The sequence below is a fragment of the Balaenoptera musculus genome, chromosome 2, assembly GCF_009873245.2.
Source record: "Balaenoptera musculus isolate JJ_BM4_2016_0621 chromosome 2, mBalMus1.pri.v3, whole genome shotgun sequence".
Lineage (NCBI taxonomy): Eukaryota > Metazoa > Chordata > Mammalia > Artiodactyla > Balaenopteridae > Balaenoptera > Balaenoptera musculus.
Genome location: NC_045786.1, coordinates 113,253,787 through 113,272,444, shown reverse-complemented (window position 1 = coordinate 113,272,444; position 18,658 = coordinate 113,253,787).

The window sequence follows — 18,658 nt, the reverse complement described above, 5'->3', positions numbered from 1 at the left end:
CATAACCAACCTCTGTAGTAGCTAATTAGAAAGCAAAAAGAATTAAAACAAGAGTAAATGTGCACATTCTGATCAATATAACAGAATGAAGAGATCAAAACTATACCAACTAGGGCTTCCCTGGTGGCGCAGTGGTTGAGAATCTGCCTGCTAATGAAGGGGACACGGGTTCGAGCCCTGGTCTGGGAAGATCCCACATGCCGCAGAGCAACTAGGCCCGTGAGCCACAACTACTGAGCCTGCGCATCTGGAGCCTGTGCTCCGCAACGAAAGGCAACGATAGTGAGGCCCGCGCACCGCGATGAAGAGTGGCCCCCACTTGCCGCAGCTAGAGGAAGCCCTCGCACAGAAACGAAGACCCAACGCAGCCATAAATAATTAATTAATTAATTAATTAATTAAAAAAAAAAAAACTATACTAACTATACAGCTTAAACATGAGTATATCATAAAATAACGCTATTAAATAGAGAGTAGGAAGGATTATCTAACAAACAGTTTAGGGATGATTAAATCAAGAATAAGTTAAAAACATGGATCTGCACTATACATCATTTAAGAAAATTAACTCCAGATAAATTAGAGAGATTAACATAGAAAATAAAATTCTTGAAAAATTAGCCCAATGGAGAAATGTTAACTTTCTTATCCTTGAAGTATAGAAGTCACAAAGGTAAAACTGACATTCAAATATGAAAAATTGTTTTATTTTGTCTAATAAAAAAGAAAATAATATGTGACAGTAGCATTGCTATTTTCAAGAAAAATATCAAGGCCAAGGGTATAAACAGACAATTGATAGAAAGAAGGTAAATACATATAAAGGAGCAAAGCTCACTCTTGCTGGTATTTATAACAAACCTGAGGCACTGACGCTGTTTAAATTGGCAAAATGTTTTTAAATGTGGCCAAAACGGTTGTTTAGACCTTTTGGAAAGCAGTATGGCCCCACAAATAAAGAGCCAGTAAATTGTTTCTACATTTTAATAATAAATAAGAAATTTATTCTAGGAAATAAAATAAAACTATTTACTGTGCCTGATACTTTACATATATTATCTTGTTTGATTCAACAAAAGAAAAAAACCCATAAGCACAAATATACTCACTACAGCACTTTCTACAAAAGTAAAAGCGTTTTAAATACCAACCACAGGAGAAAACATTAAGAAAAGAATGCTCTTCTGACATAGTATGCATCTGCTTAAAAACAACAGCGGCAACCATTTTGAAGCCTGAGTAGATGTGATAAGAAATAAAATAAAAATTACTCACCTGAGACAACCAGACTTATCATGGTGATCGTTTTAAAATGTGTAGAAACGTCAAATCACTATGTTGTGTACCAGGAACTAGCACAGTGTTGTAGATCAGATTTGTGGCTAGCAGGGCGGGTAATTAGATGAAGGGGGTCAAAAGGTACAAACTTCCAGTTATAAGATAAATAAATACTAGGGATGCAATGTACCATGTGAAAGAGATAACGAACACTGCTGTAGATTATAAATGAAAGCTGTCAAGAGAGTAAATTCTAACAGTTCTCATCACAAGGGAAAACTTTTTTTAGAAAGAGGAGCAAACACCAGGCTTTATTTAGCAGGATTTGCTGGTCTCTAAGGACATGCACCCTGTCTGAGAGAGATGTAAATCAATCTGAAATTCCTTTCTGGACTGCCCTTTTGAAAAAAGAGACCTAGGTTTGGCTCCATGACTTTATCATCATTATTCAGTGATACAGAAAATGCTTATAATATAGCTGCCCATCACTTACTGGAAGGAATAGGAAATGACCAGCAGGAGCTGCTAGTGAGGAGAGTTACACAGGTGTGGGAGCTCCTGGTGTGTGCCAGACAGGTGTGACCCCTAATTTTGAGGTCATAGATCACACCCCCATAGCAACAACCAAAGTTTAGGAACCAAGAAAATAGCCAATCCTTTTCAAGCTAGAAGGGCTAGTGACAAGTAGTGGCACGTACTTGGTGGTCAACAATGGACACAATAAAAGCAAGGAGGTTTCCAAACCTTGGGCACCCACTGAGGCCTTCCTTTTTCAAGGCCCAATCCACTACTCTAATCCAGAGGCAGACCATTAATGATGAAGAATGCAAATGTTAAATTTTAATTATAAAAAAAGCCAAATAGAGCTGCAATGAACATTGTGGTACATGACACTTTTTGACCTATGGTTTACAATAGCCAGGACCTGGAAGCAACCTAAATGTCCATCGACAGATGAATGGATAAAGAAGATGTGGCACATATATACAATGGAATATTACTCAGCCATAAAAAGAAATGAAATGGAGGTATTTGTAATGAGGTGGATGGAGTTAGAGTCTGTCATACAGAGTGAAGTAAGTCAGAAAGAGAAAAACAAATACAGTATGCTAACACATATATACGGAATCTAAGGGAAAAAAAAAAAAAAAAGGCCAAGAAGAACCTAGTGGCAAGACGGGAATAAAGACACAGACCTACTAGAGAATGGACTTGAGGATATGGGGAGGGGGTGGGGTGAGATGTGACAGGGTAAGAGAGTGTCATGGACATATATACACTACCAAATGTAAAATAGATAGCTAGTGGGAAGCAGCCGCATAGCACAGGGAGATCAGCTCGGTGCTTTGTGACCACCTAGAGGGGTGGGATGGGGAGGGTGGGAGGGAGGGAGATGCAAGAGGGAAGAGAAATGGGAACATATTGTATATGTATAACTGATTCACTTTGTTATAAAGCAGAAGCTAACACACTATTGTAAGGCAATTATACTTCAATAAAGATGTTTAAAAAAAAAAAAAAAAAGCCAAAAAGGGGAGGTGAGATGAACATACCCCCAAATTAAAAGTTTGATTAAAGTGTGTAATTTAGCACTTCTTAAATTTTCATAAATATAATGGTTATTTTTTTAATTATTTAAAAAGTCTTTTATACAATAAAAAAATAAATAAAAGTGCTGGCAGTGACCACACATTTCAATGAGTGAACACTCAATAACCTTGATTACATATTAATGAAATACAATAGAAAAATGGCGTGGGGCAAGATATTTCCTTCACCAAAGGAACATAATATCTAAAAGTTAATCTTTCTACGTAATGGTTTTCCCACAGAGACATGGAATGTTCAGATATACATTTTTCGCCTCCTATGGAACTAGTTGTTCTTATAATTTAATACTGTATTTTCAAACTACCTGGGCTGTTTGACACTGCACAGATGAGATGCAATGATCTGTCTAATCCATCAACAAATTTTCATTGACCATCTCTGATGTACAGGTTTTGAACTAAGCTCTACAATAATTTTTGCATTAATTAAAATCACTGTAGCTAGAAGGGTTTTTACATTTTCAGATACTATACCATTAGAGCTGACTGCAATTCAGTTGCAGATAATGTTTGCATTGCAGGGGTGTGAGAACACTCTACAGGGAGAGCCCCAGTATCCTTTGTCATGTGAAATGAGTCTGTTAGTGGAGTTGTATCGTAGTTGTAATTTAATACTATTTTTATAATCTTAAACCCCCTTACCTTCAACTTCTAAAATACAAATGGTACTTTTTTCTTATTATATAATTAGAAAACATCCAATCAATTATTTGTGAATTACCTTGCCGTTTTAAGTGATGAAATAATCAGTGGAGGTCATTAAATGATGTCAAAATGTGCTAGAGCCTTTATCATACTGCAGAGTGTTACAACTTATACATCAAGTCTTATTTGAACATTAGCCCAGTGTATAATTACCTGTTAATGCTCTCAACAACAAGTGGCTTGTGGGGTCTTTTCCTCAACTAAACTTGTCAAAAACAGACTGTAAAACATCCCAAATCAAGGAAGTTTAAAAGCACTTATCTCAATGGGCAAAGAAATGTGTATGTATATATATGAGTTTTTACATAATTTTCCATCTAGCATTTTGGATCAAATAAAATAAGGTATGTTGTTTTATATATTATTGCAAAGCATAGTGTAATAATCTTCTTACACTGCATGCTATACTTTAGGTGATAATTAAGATTCTTGAAAATTAGCTAAAAATCAGTACCTAAGAATCAGATAGGGGGCTACCCTGGTGGCGCAGTGGTTGAGAATCTGCCTGCCAATGCAGGGGACACGGGTTCGAGCCCTGGTCTGGGAGGATCCCACATGCCGCGGAGTGACTGGGCCCATGAGCCACAACTACTGAGCCTGCGCATCTGGAGCCTGTGCTCCGCAACAAGAGAGGCCGCAATAGTGAGAGGCCCGCGCACCACGATGAAGAGTGGCCCCCGCTTGCCACAACTAGAGAAAGCCCTCCCAAAGAAACGAAGACCCAACACAGCCATAAATAAAATAAATAAATAAATTTTAAAAAGAATCAGATATACCTAATATATTTCATCGAGACGAAACATTTCCTGAACCAGAAATAGAAAAAAGTTAGAACCTGACTTTAGGCTAATCAATGGTATAACATCCTTAAAGAGAGAATTTGTTGGTTAGAGGGAGATCGGTTGGGATGGAATTTAGGGAAATGAATGTTTATCCACACATTTGTCCAAGGAAAAGTATGGCCTCACTTAGGGACCTGATCAGTCCTAGGAGAGGAATGTCCTTATTATGGCCATAGTTTCTTCAGGCTCTCATAAGCTAACATCCTGATGCCTTAAACATATGGAGTTTATAATTAACTCCCCTTGACCTGATTCCAAGCTCATCAGGTCACCTTCTGACTCTAAACCTTTTGAGGTAGTTCTACAGGGATAGTGTCCCATCCCTTATATTGCTTAGTGCAGATTAATAAAATATTCTATCTATACAACTTTCAAGAGTTTGGTTAACATGACTCTGTCCCTGAGAAACTGAACCACTCTTAGTGAACTGACTAAATCCTATAAATAGATCAAACCCTTACACACATGCGCACATGCATAATATTCAGTTTTTTTGTAGGAGACCGATTTAAAATTTTATTTAAAGTCTACCATGATAGATAGGTCTTCAGCAACTTTTTAAGAACCCAGTTTGCCCCCTGTGGAGACAGGTTCAAGGCAAGTCTCATTTTCTTTACATATGTTTTATACCCAATTACTTATTTTGTTGAAGGTTTAGACACTATTTGTCTTCTATGACCCTTAAAGAAAATTTTGAAAACAGGAAAGTTATCCTTGCTTCAAAGAAGGTTTCGAAGAGCACAGAGCCACTTCTTCAGGATGGAGACAGCAAGAAGTTAGAAAGAAGCAAGCAGTGTGAAAAAATGCAAGAGAGAATTTTCAGGGTCTCCTAAGGCAGGTCTTTCAGAATGGCTTGAAGAAAATATTAGGTATAACCATATAAGCACAAACACTTATTTCAAAGTACAATAATAATAATTTCAAAAGCTCATTTCTATACTTCTACTATTAAAATAATAAAGAACTGTCAATAGTCAGAATAGCAATAATGTTCCAAAGCAGGTTTCACAAAAGCCAGTATCAGGCCAGATATTTGAGTCCAAGACACACCAACCCACTACCGTACACTGACATACACTGCAAAGGTAGTGGGGCAGGACTGTGTATTTCAGAAAACATGGAGAGACCACTTACGTAAGAAACAATGCTTAGCAAATCAAATGTACTATCTGTACAATAAGACTGGCAGGGTTTTTAGGAAGTACTTTAAACCTAAAGAATTTTTGGAAAACTCTATAAAGAGAGTGGTGGAGGTAAGGCATTGCTGGGGCGGGAGGGGAGGGAGAGAGGGAGAGAGAGAAAGAGAGAGAGAGAGAGAGTAAAAAGAATAAAGGTTTGAAATAAGTTAAAATTAGAAAATATTTTAAAATATCAAGAATACAAAACAAGTAACTCAGAAATGTAGAAGACAAGGATAAGACTGTGCTAATATATTAAAGAGTTACAGATTTTAAAATGTAAAAGCATAAATCATTAAAGGTGGAAATAAAGCAAAGGTAGCTATAAAGAAGAATGTTAAAAGAAAAACATGATGCTTTAAAAATTAAAAATAAAATAAAACAGGGAAAATTAAAATGGATCAAACATATCCAAACAATAAAGTATTCTAAAAAACAGGTTTTTTAAAAAAGTATTTTAAGGCCAATATCTTTAACTTTTTTACTTAGAGCTCTTCAACCACACACAAGAGTACAGAGAACGCAGGGTTAGTGCTCGCAAACCTCACCTGGTCCTACAACTAACAACCTATATGCAACCTCATTTCTGCTCTCCCCACCTCCCCTTCCTTTCCTCACTCTTCCTCCTCCCTCCAGATCCTTCCCCGGCTCCATATTCTTTTGTGATGTGCTCTGTCACACACCTTGTTTTCCTGGGTGTTGCACTCATCTAACGATACTTATGGCCAGTTCACTCACTTTTAATTACTAAAGCACTCTTATTCTGGTGCTCAAGACTCCTGTTCATTATAAAACTTTGTTCTCATTTTCATGTGAAGACCTTCCTCCTGCCTCATACCTTTCCCCGCCCCTTTCTGTCCCTTCCTCTCTAGTGTGTGCTAGACTTGGCTCCTGAAGCCTGGCGTGGGGAAGAACTGTGCTCCACGCTCTAATAGCCTGTTCTTTCAGATGTTTCTCTGGCTGAGTCTTGCAAGGAGAGGAAGAGGAAAATGACCACCTCTCCTGTGTGTGTCGGTTGTCACTGTCTTTGTCTAACCCTCACTGGATCACAGCTCTATCTCTGTGGGTGGATTCCAATGCCAGCTGTCTTGTGGGGTCTGCTGGTGGCTCTTTAGGGGTCTTGATGTGGGAGATCTGTCTCAAGTCTGACTTTGAAATCCTCTGCAGTCCGTCCACAGCCTTTTGTCCCCAAGGCCCCCTTGCTCAGCTAACAGCACCCTTGAGTGGTTGGGAACCAGCAAAACAGCTTAAGCCTAGCCACCTTCCGCCGTGCCCAGGTGATCCAAGGGACACTCTCAAATCCTTGTTGCACCGTGTGGTGGAAATGCAGGATGCCCCCAGCCCAATCCACAGCCCTCCTCTCAGCTGTACCATTCTTCCTCCCTCTCAGTTATCCCTAGTGGCTTGGCAACAATCAAACAAAACAGATCACCACTCCCCAGCTTAGTGAGGCAGGGAGCCATTCCAGAACTGCCAGTTCTATTGGGATGGAGGACAACTGGACCGAGCCGTGAACGTCACCGCTGGGGATAGGGGAGAAAAGGGGAAAGGAGTGTCATTACCCCTCGAGCTGTGCCTTCCCTCAAAAGGCACGTCCTCCTTCCCCCTAGTCCTCCTGGCAGGGGGTTGGCTGTGCTTTTCTCTTTATTTCCTTCTTTATGATTTTATACATGTCCAAAACAATTTTAAAGAAGCTGTTATGATTGGATTTTTTAAATTAAATCTACCCATCCTTCCAGACTAATTGAAATATAACCCCTTTCATAAAGTCTCCTTGATCACTCGTGTAATCACATGGAAACCTCTCATTCTTCTGATTGCTTATTGTTCTTTTTTTTCATTCTTAAGACATTTAGCACAGACTATCCTATACTATGGCGATTTTTTACATGTTTTATGTCACTTATTATATATGAAGCATTTTTCAGATAGAGTATGCCTCCCCTACAGTGTGCCTTCCTGAGCACAGTGACACGCACAAATAAATCCCTCAATAAGTATTAATAATTAAGAGTATTTTCAGTTTATAGAAAGGAATACTAAATAATTGTCAAGTTTTATTATATTACTAAACCTCTAACATTTACTTCCAACAGCATGTAAGTACAGAGTCAGACTCTAGTTGAATTTTCTCAAAAGCCAAATTTGAATGTATAAACTCTACTTGAATAGAACAGGTTTTCTTTTTATATTCAAAAGAAAATTTGTGTCTTATTAAATAACTGAAAAAACTAGAGAAAAAAACACTAAAAAAAAAAAAGTCTAAACCAACACAGAAAGCAGGACTTCTTAAAATGGGAGTCAAATAATTATTGGCGTAATTGTTTATTGTATATTTTCCCACTAGATTGTAAGCCCCCCACAAGTGCAGAGATTATTTGCAGCTATATAACCAGCAACTAACCCACTGACTGGTACATAGAGGTTGTTCAGTAAAAATCTGTGAATGAATGAAAGGAAACAACATTAAAACTAGAATTCCCATTGGTGACAAAGATATAGAGATATACGTTCAAGGGGAAAACATTGTATATCAATAACTTTATAAAAAAAATAATAGAGAGCCTACGTTCTGTTGCTGAGAAGTCAAACCTCTTCCTTATGATCCAACATGGATCTCTTGACATGATCCCAATTTTCATTTCCTGTTACTAGAGGCCAGAGGTTGAATCCAAGTCTTGCTAAACTTGGAGTTATGTAGGGCTCTTAGAACTAAAAGAGGCTACTCCATCAGTTCTCTTACCAGTTCATTCTTTCAAAACAGTTTTGTGATTCTAGTTATCTGCACTGAACTGTCATTCGAGTATCATAGGAAATGAACTTGGAGCTTGAGATAACCCTACCAGTGGAGCGCCCCAGAAGCCCTTGCATTCCTACAGGCCACAAAAAGGAATGGGCCCCTCTCCTTTCAAGTTTAATTTACACCTATTAATCAACAAAGGGGAAAGCAGTTCATCCTAACATGTCTTTGCATAGGCTTACAGATCATTGCTTACCACTTTAATAACAATAACAGAGTCATTCTACATCAGTTGTGTAGTTTAGCCAGGCCTTTTCAAGTAAGAATAGCAAGGGGAATTCCTCATAATATTCAAAGTAAAACTGTGAGTCAATTTTCACATACACAAAATAATGGAAGCACAAAAAACTAGACTTAGTCTCATATATACTGGCCTAGGCAACAAGGCCAAGAAAGGCACAAAAATGCACAGGCATCACAAAATCACCAACCAAGTGTCGTATCATTCTAAGATAGGTCTAAGTTTAGAGTTACAGTTCGCACACCCCTAGGGCCAATCTAAACAACTATGTACTATATTTGGATTCCTTACTGGAATATTTTTTCCCTTTTCCCAGAATATCAGGCAAAACACAAACTCCTTAGTCGGAGCCAGACATGGTCCCACCAGGTCAAATTTGGGGGAAAGTGTATGGGAAAGCTTGCTCATTAATGGCTTGCCGAGACTGAGAAAATAGAAAACGTCACTTTCCAGTAGTGTATATTTAGCCACCCTCAACACCAGTAAAATCATTTCTTTTCTTTTTTCCAAGACCTAAAGGGATCAAGCAATATCCAAATAATTAGTACCATTTAAAGATGCTGGAAGCTTCAGAACGGCAGCAGGCAGCTCGTGAGTCAGACTAAGACACTGGGACACTGAGAAGCCAATTTGAGAGCAGCCAGCTCTGCCTTTCCCTCTGCAAATGCTGTCACACTCTGCTCCCACATCACTAGAGTTCATCCCCAAGGTCAAAAGAGCTCAAAGAAAATCTAGGTCAGTGCTTTTTGTGATTTAGGAAATCCAGTTTACAGTCTGTAAAGGAAAAGACCTTCTCTCTGGAACACAACCTGGGCAAATCAGGAGACATTACTCTCCTGTCAAATAGCTGAAATGTGAGCACTAATTTGGGAAAATATAATTGGATTTGCTCTGAAGCTACTCTGTTAGGTATCAAAAAAGTGTAGTCTTTGGCTCTCATACAAGATTTAATATACTGTGCACTAACTAACCGAGTAACTAACTTATTAGGCTATCTGGGCAAATTCCTGAGAGAAGGAGTCAAAAGTAACTCAATTCTCCGCCCACACTATTAAGGTACCATGCATGGCTGGGTGGTTAACTGACTTGTCCCAGCATGCTCTGAAAGAGCTATTTTCTCTATCCATAGGATAGATATCCAATTTTATGGGACTCTTAAAACAAACTGGAATCAAATTCCAGAAAGTATGCTGCAGAGAACAGCCTTAAATGACAACCCAGGAAATAACATAAGAAGTTCATTTTCAATGGCCATAGTTCAGACGTTGCCACCTCATCTCTTAGATGTGTAAGGTCCTCAGAAGGTAAGAGAAATGAAAGATCATGATCCAGACACACACTCAGTAACCTGGATAGAAAAAGGAAGTAAATGATGGGACATGATACAAATCTGTCTTAACCAAAATAGTGAGGACTCAAAAGGACCTAACAGAGAACAATAATAAAAGCTTAAAGAATCACAGGCAAAGAAAGACAAGTGTATTAATCCACTCTTTACCTTGACACCATGAAGTCCAAAGTTGATATAAATGTCTCCTTGCTCCCATTCTAATCTTGGCTCTGTGTTGAAAATAATGAAAGAAAACAGAAGTGGGCATGATTTTTTTAGCAGCTTTATCATCATCACTACATGACTAAGCCACTTAAGAGAAAGTGGCTTTCCCCTTTTAAGGGAAAGACCCAAGGAAAGGAGAGTAAGAAACTGTTTATCAGTAAAATGTTCATTCTCTATGAATTCTGGATTATATTCCAACACAGAGAATCATAATATATGGGCTAAAAGTCACACAACAAACTTGATCAAACTCTGCCTGACAAATGAATGTCTATATTCTGCTAAAAGAATCAAAATCTTTATTCCTGAAGATTTCTCTAAGTGAGATTGGAAGAATCAGAGGATTTGCCAAGAACAGATTTAGATTTTTAAAGAACTAGGGCTCCTCGTTAGAGAATAGTCTTGAGGAACGGATTCACAGGATTTCCTTGATATCTGAAAGCAGAGTGTTCCTTTGAAATCTTTCATAAGCCAAAATGGTGTAAAGTGAAGAAGCAATTACCTTAGGGCACATCTTACTAACGGATGCACAAACTAAATCGAAATAAAGCACAGATGCTCACAGACACAGTTCAAATCTATAGTGGCCTGATGCTGAGATGCTGAGTGTAGTTCCCCAGGAAGGGGCTTGGCGGTGCCCCTCTCACTGCCAGGGTGTGCACTGCCTCTGTAACAACTCACTGCAAAACAAACGCTGAACGCTATTTTCTATTTTTGCCTCTTTTGGTATAAGTGAAAATCCTCTGCGGATTTCTTTCAGTTAGCCAAAACAGGTACTAATGTAGGTCTTTCGTAAAAGCAAAGTGGCATAAAGTGAACTTTCAAAAAGAATGGGGATACCTGCAGTGGCAAGAGTAAAAGCAGAGAGACCAGTGGAGAGACTATTGGAATCATCCAGGAGAAAAACGGTGGCGGCTCAGACAGGGGTACCAGAAGATGATCACAAGTGGTCAGTTTGGGGGTTTACTTTGAAGGTGTTGATAGAACTGCCAGCAGGATTTGTCAATGGATTACATACAGGATACAAAAGAAGAGGAGAATCAAGAATGATCCCAAGGCTTTTTGTCATGTGAAACCCAGTAAAGGGTTTTGCCATTTAGTGCAATGGTGAACAATGGGTGGAAAGCAGGATTGAGAGGAAAAAGTAGGAAGCTTTGTTTGGATGTTACATTTGACATGCTTATTGACATCTAAACAGAGATGTCATCAAAAAATATCTACATGAGTCTGGATGTCAGGGGAAAGGCAGGGGCTAGAGATATAAATGTAGGTCATCTGCATATAGATGATATTTAAAGTCATGAGACTGGATGAGATCACCTGAAGAGCACGTTTAGACAGACAGAGAAGAGGCCAACTCAAACATTCGGAATCAGTAAGATGAGGAAGATACAACAAAGAGGACTGGGAAGGCATAGCCAGTGAGACAGGGAAAAAAAGAAACAACAAAACCAAGACACTGTGAAGCACCAGAAGCCCAGTAAAGACCATATTTCAGGAAAAGGGGAACATTATCTGTGTCAAATGATGCTGTAGGACCCAGAATGGTGAAAATTAAGAACTGATTGCTGGATTTGGCAACATAGAGGTCATTGGTAACCTTGACAATGAAAACAAAATTTGTGATAAAATATACATGACATAAAATTTATTAGAGTACAATATTGCTTGAACCGTCCAAACCGACCCATGATTAATGTTACTCTAAACAACTTCTCCAGAAGGAGATTAAAAGAAAAAAATGGCACTGCTACTGGTAAGACCCCGATAAGAGATAAGAGTTTTACTCTCCCTATCACAAATAAATGTCTTATTCATAACAAAATCAAGGTTTTTAGCATAATATATTATGTAATAATAATATTACATTACAATAACATTATAATATGTAATAATATTATAAACATTAATACTAAAGAAAATCAGCCAGTGTATCTCCTCATGACCATTTGAAAATTAAAGCTTTAAATTGGAAGTATTACCAATAAAATTCTTCCTATGTGTCCTTTCATTCATTGGCTCTCCTCCTCACAAAATCCAGCCTTTGCATAGCCCTGTGTAAATCAAGCTCTGTAATTCCCTTCCAAATAAAAGCACCTAAATATAAGGTTCTTATATCAAAAACAATATAACTTAACTGAAATATAATAAATTTGACTAAAATTTTAGAAAAACAGGCCCACATTGGATTCCTTTTAAAATTATCTGGGTCTTTCTTAGCTCACATACACATTAAAAAATACTTTTAACTATTGTACTATGGAATCTTCTATAAAATAGTTCAAGTACTCCACATGTAAGTTATTATCTTATGCACTTGCCCCCAACTTCTCTTTTATATTAATTTCATAACTCAAAATTATAACGAAGATACTATAATCACAGACAGGTTAGAAACCCATTGCAATGTAAGATTAAAACAAACCTCCATTATGAGCTCACTAGCATTTAGAGAATCACTGGTAAATTTGTCTAACTAATACAAACATAAAAAAATCAATACAACTATATAAAGATTTTGTATACTGGCAAGGTGTTTAAGTAAACTTGAACAAATAAAATAATTTATATGTTAGGGTGATAGTACTCTGAGTGGTTTTTTTTTTCTAATTTTAGTGACTTTTTTCCAGTGTATTACTTTATCATGTAATAACATTTATAAGTAAATAAATGTGGGGTAGTGGGTGAGGAGAGTGTATGGTGGTCTTAAGGCTATTAACAGGTAGCAACGTCTTTCTTCTTCTTCCATTAAGTGGTAGAATTCTACTTCTCTTCTGCTTGAAGCTAGATTGGCCTGCTTTAGCCAATGGTGTTAGTGGAAGATTTAAGAGCTAGTGTGTGCTTCCTCGTGTTCTCTTTTTTCTCTGCCTTCACAATGGGCAATGCTCCAGATAGAGGCTACTCCATCAGCATAGGTTATAGCATTAGACAATGACAGCAATGATGCAACACAACTCCCAACTCCTTCTTGATGAATACGTGAATGAGAACTAAACCTTTGTTATTTTAAGCTACTGAGATGTAGGGGTTATTTGTTACTGCAGCATAACCTAGCCTATTCTGACTGATGCATCAGAAAATAAATAATTCAATATAAAGGAATTTTGAATAAAGAGAGTTTGTGTGACTTTCCAAATTACATAAATCATCAAGGTTAAAACTGGAGCCCAGTTACCAACCCACAGTCCTTCAAACTGAAATCTGAGTGATTTGCTTTACCTGAAAAAAATCATACATTTTTCCAAATAGGAAACATGATTTCAAGTTTAAAAATCTCACTTTACTGTTGTGAAATAAAAGAATGTTATATGCATGAATAAGTCTTTTAAATTGCAGCAATAATAAAATTGTCACTTTTGAGTAAAAAATGATGCCACTGTTAGTAACGTTCTTTCCACCAAGTAATTTTCCTAACTTTATGCTTAAAAATAAAGTTGCTTATACATTTGGGCATAAGTTTTGCTTTATTATATTATTATTAATTAGATGTAATTTTACTAAGGCTATTTTTAAATGAAGATATAATTTTACTAAGGCTTCATATTTTTAAGTGAAAACACTTTCTGGCCAAAAGATTACTTTGATCTTCTTTCAAAATGCAAACCAAAATCTGTATTAAAAAGACAATATATAATTAGATAAAGTGAGAATAAAAAGGCACAGGTTTGTGTTTCTCAAATACTTAAACTCTGCCCCAAGAGAAATGTCATCAAATCCATATAAGTCAGAGTTGCACTGTGAAATACTAGTATTTAAAATAATTTTGGACTAAGCATGAGTCTATAGAACTCATTTTAATTCAAGAACAAGTAAACGCATTGTTAAAAGCCTAAAATTCTTCATCCGCCACATATTTATAGTCCAGACGAAGGAATATGTTTTATTTTGAGATTTCCTTAGTGATCTTCATAGAGTATTTTCTCAAACTACCCATTAAATCAGTGAAAAGTACAGCACGATTTGTCACAAGTTGTGCCAGATCAGACAGTAGCCGGGAGAAAAATTAAGGGGGAAAGAAACAGACTAATATGTTTCAGGTGCTGCAATGTTATTCATATTTAGGTCAAGAACAACCAAGTCCAAATCACTGTAAGGAAACAAAGACAGTGAATCCTAATAGAAATTTAAAGTTCAAAAAAATTAGCGCTGGTCAGATGTGTTCTCTCCTGCACTGGATCACAGTTTAATCTCTAGATTCTCTACAGCTTATATACATGGAGTATTTAAGTTAGTTTTACTTTCCTCTGTTCTGATGAGGTTCTGCGACCTAGGGTGTGAATATATTTATCGATCACAAAAGGCTTCTAAAGACAGCAGAATCAGATTCAAACCTAGTGGGCCGATCACACGCAAGATACTAGATCTCATCTTAAATATCCCTCCACCATGCCCCACTTAAACACACAGCTTTACTTACAGTATATCTGAAAATACTTTCCAACTCAGTGCTGGTGAACACTGAGAATGAATAATTGGCTATATATACATGCACAGCTGTATATATGCCCTTTATACTGAGCATAATTTGGAAGAAAAACCATCCTAGACAGATGTCTGCTCCATGGTTTATAAGAATATGTGATAACATCCGCACTTTTTACAGCTAAACCCTTGAAATCTGGGAGACAGACAAAGGAACCCAAACGTGAAGAGCATTTATTAAAAGATGTAAATAGCCAAGATCCGTGCTGTTTTGTTTCAATCTTCTTTATACTGTTGAAAACAGGAAAGCCTCCTGTCACGCAGGCTCCGGGATTCTCAGGGCCCAGTAAAGGTTAGTGACATTTTCAATTCATGTTTGTTTTCATTCTTCTAATCATGAACCCTGTGCCGGCCTGAGAAACCAGCTGAGCGTAATCCATAACCTTTTACAAGTGAAACATTAACTCACAGCCCGTTCTGATGTCTTTTTAATGAAATACAAAAGCAAAAGCAAAAACACCCATAATATACATGATAACACAGTGCCAAATGAGAAAGTCGGTTGAAACTTTCACAGAACAAAGTTCTACTTAGTTTAATGGTCAAATATCATTCACTAACACTAACTCCAGCCTAAATTAAGGACAAATAGCAGTACAACAACCACAGTCACATCCAAATAGATAATCAAGAAGTTACTAAACTTTTTCAATTTTCCCATTAATTACCAATGCAATATCTATAATAGGCAAGTACCACAGAAAATACTTTTTTTCTTAATCCTTTATTTGCATAGTTAAATGGATGAGTTTCTCAACTGATCAGAAATATATTGCTGCATCGTCTTCTTTAATTCCCATACCCGCTGCCTTATAAGGTGCTCAGCAATATGGACTATTAGGTTCAAAGATAAATTGCAACACAGAATAAAGGTCCTAATTATTTCATTGATGTCAATAATTTACCAGCCTTAAGTTGCATCTCCAAAACCATCTCCTGAGAGATAATGGGCATAATTTCTCCTGGAGAGTACATTACTAACCAAGTATCTAAGAATCTGGCTTTGCCATCCCAGTTGTAACTCTTTGAATCAGGGAATTAAATGGAATGAATGTCAAATCCTTAAGGACACCAGGGAAGCAACTAATAAGCAGAATCCAATTGAATTACACACGGGAAGGCACTAGACCTGAAGAGGCAACTCCAATATGTGGAGAATATAAGATCAACGTTTACACCAAGAAGTGCTAATTTCTATCCCAGATCAAGAAAAGACAGTATATGAAGCAAGTATGTGGAACAAGACATGATTTCTTCATCAGAGATGACTACCTTGGCCAAAGTATGCCAGGCCAAGAGGAGTCTTCTGAAAGTATAAGATCAAGAAACATGTTGGGAATTCCCTGGCGGTTCAATGGTTAGGGCTCCGCGCTTCCACTGCAAAGGGCACGGGTTCCATCCCTGGTCGGGGAACTAAGATGCCGCAAGCCATGCGGTGCGGCCAGAAAAAAACCAAAACATGCAGATTGTGAAGATTTATATTCTTCATCCCTACATCTTCAACACGCACAGACATAGCATCAATGGTTGAAAATATTCCAGTGAATATAACACAACCCAAAGTTTGAAGAAATCAGGAGAAGGGCAGAAATGGAATAGGGATCTTTGTCTCTATTAACATTGATTTCATTAGCTCTAATTGCCTCATTATTATAAACATTATTATATTCATATTTGTTTTATCTCAAACTAATTTAATTGATAGAATTCTGTGTCCTTGCTATTATATGATACAATTAGCTCTCATTAGTTCACATTTCACTCATCTTCTGACTGATTGCACTACATACTAATGCTCACTAATATCAATATGTAATGTAATCAGTCAGGAGTAAAATGTGGCTACAGTGTCTCTAAAACGATCACACTTATCATTCTGATTGTCTTCAAAGTACCAATACCCTTTCTATAATTTCTGTCTTAATAATGTCAAATTTGGTGTTAATAATAAAAATTTTACTATACTTATTGACACATTGATTAACCATTTAAGTAATTCAAGAGAGCAGCTTATTAATAAATTTAAGAAGACAAACTGTCATTTGCTCATGTAGCCTTTAAATCACAGAAACTGAAACATCTATTATTTCTTTGGTCTTCTTCTGAATCATAAGGCTTTCCTTTCCTCTTACTAATCTTTCTGTTGTTGCCGTTTTTATGATCCTTCTGTCACCATGTGGAGAGCTTCAGGAAAGCAAGAACCTGCAGCTGATGCTTTCCATGGGAGGTGAAGAGGTCCCTTGAATTGTGCTACTATTAATTTGCCCTTTGAGCATCTACAGCAGGGAGTCATGACAGAAGCAAAGCGCAGAGATTTGTCTATCTGATTATTCAGAAATGCTGAAGACTAAAAGGGAAGAAGAGGGCAAAAGGCTTTCTGTAATGAATTTTATAAAATCCATTGGCTTTCAGCGGAGCCCATTTGGAAATGCCCTGCTAGTTTACTCAGATAAAATACACAGAGAACCTACGTTCTCCTTCTGGACCATTTTAGCGCTATCGCTTAGAATGCAAATTTGTACATACATTTATAAGTAAAACACTTGCTGTCCTTTTTTTCCTCCACCAAGAATTATACCCTATGTTTTCCCACTAAACTACGAATCATTCTGAGAGAAATAATGGCACAACAAACTCAACTGTATTATTCCTCTGAGCAGAGCTCCTCAACAATACATGTATTTAACAGTCTTTTCAACTGGTCTTGAGCAAGATCATAAGTTTTAAAAAAATAAAAATAAATTTTAAAAAACCACAAAGCAGCAAATGGCTTAATGGTTTTGAGTTTTGAAAAGTTCAAAACGAAAATCACTTTAAGTAAATAAAAAAAGAGGACGAATCTACATTACTTTTGCCAAGCTAAATCCTACCTCAAATAATGGCAAGAAGATATTTAAATACCAGAGTTGCTATAATAATCCCTGTTTGAATCATGGTTTCCCTGAACTGAGTTAAGCCTTTAGACAGAAACTAATTGCTACAAACACTAATTTTCAAGTCCCTTTTGTTTCCCTTTGCAGGCACCTCTGGACGCAGAAGGTACCCAATTAGCAGAATTCATGGTTCTGATTGTGTATTGTGGGGCTAGTGTGTGAGCTGTATAAACACTGTTGATTACCATTCCTCTGTAATGGCTGATTTTTTGATTGCTTAATAAGGCCATCTATTCTGCATCAGGGCCTGGCAAAGCAGTTGGTAAAATCAGTTAGGTCACTTCTTTTCTGGTCCGAGGAGCAGGAGGAGTCTGGGATGGTAACAGTTGACTAAAAACACAATTACAGGCTATTTAATTGCATCTGTTTCCCCACTTAACATTGTTTGTTCAAGTTAGACATAGTTAAGTAAATGAAAATGACAATAACGGCAAAAACACGAAAAAATTACTATTACGTGGTTAAAACTCTAGGGTTTGGTATAATTACAGAAAACATAGCTTGCAGTGATTTTTTTTTAAGGTACTAATTTTTATTAGCTTCTATACACACATTTTGCTTATTTGATTGTTGCTAGTTTTTTAGGATCTTTTTTTTTAAGATTCCATGTTATGTAAATAACTATTTGTCTGGCTGGACTGATTTCATGTGAAGGGTCCTACAGGGATGATATTGTCTATTATGATGATTTTTCTGTGCTCATCCAGTGTTATAATTAGCAGTCAAGTAACTCCTATCCTGTTTTGTGATTAATAACTAATCCCATAAACACACCTTCCACTACATAGCATTGTCTAATGGATGAGTCCAAGTGAGCGTCATACCCAAGGGCACCGCCATTCACTCTGAGCTGCCCCTTTCCTCCCTCTGAGTACCATACCTGTAATTTATCAATAACGCAAAACTGCTCTACAATCAAAGGGATGAAACTGAAAGGCACCCAGACAGCAGGAGCTGCCAACAGGCATCAAGCCCATGTTCCAATGCCACTAAGCAAGCCACTGAATCCAGCAAGGATGGTGAATCGGTATCGG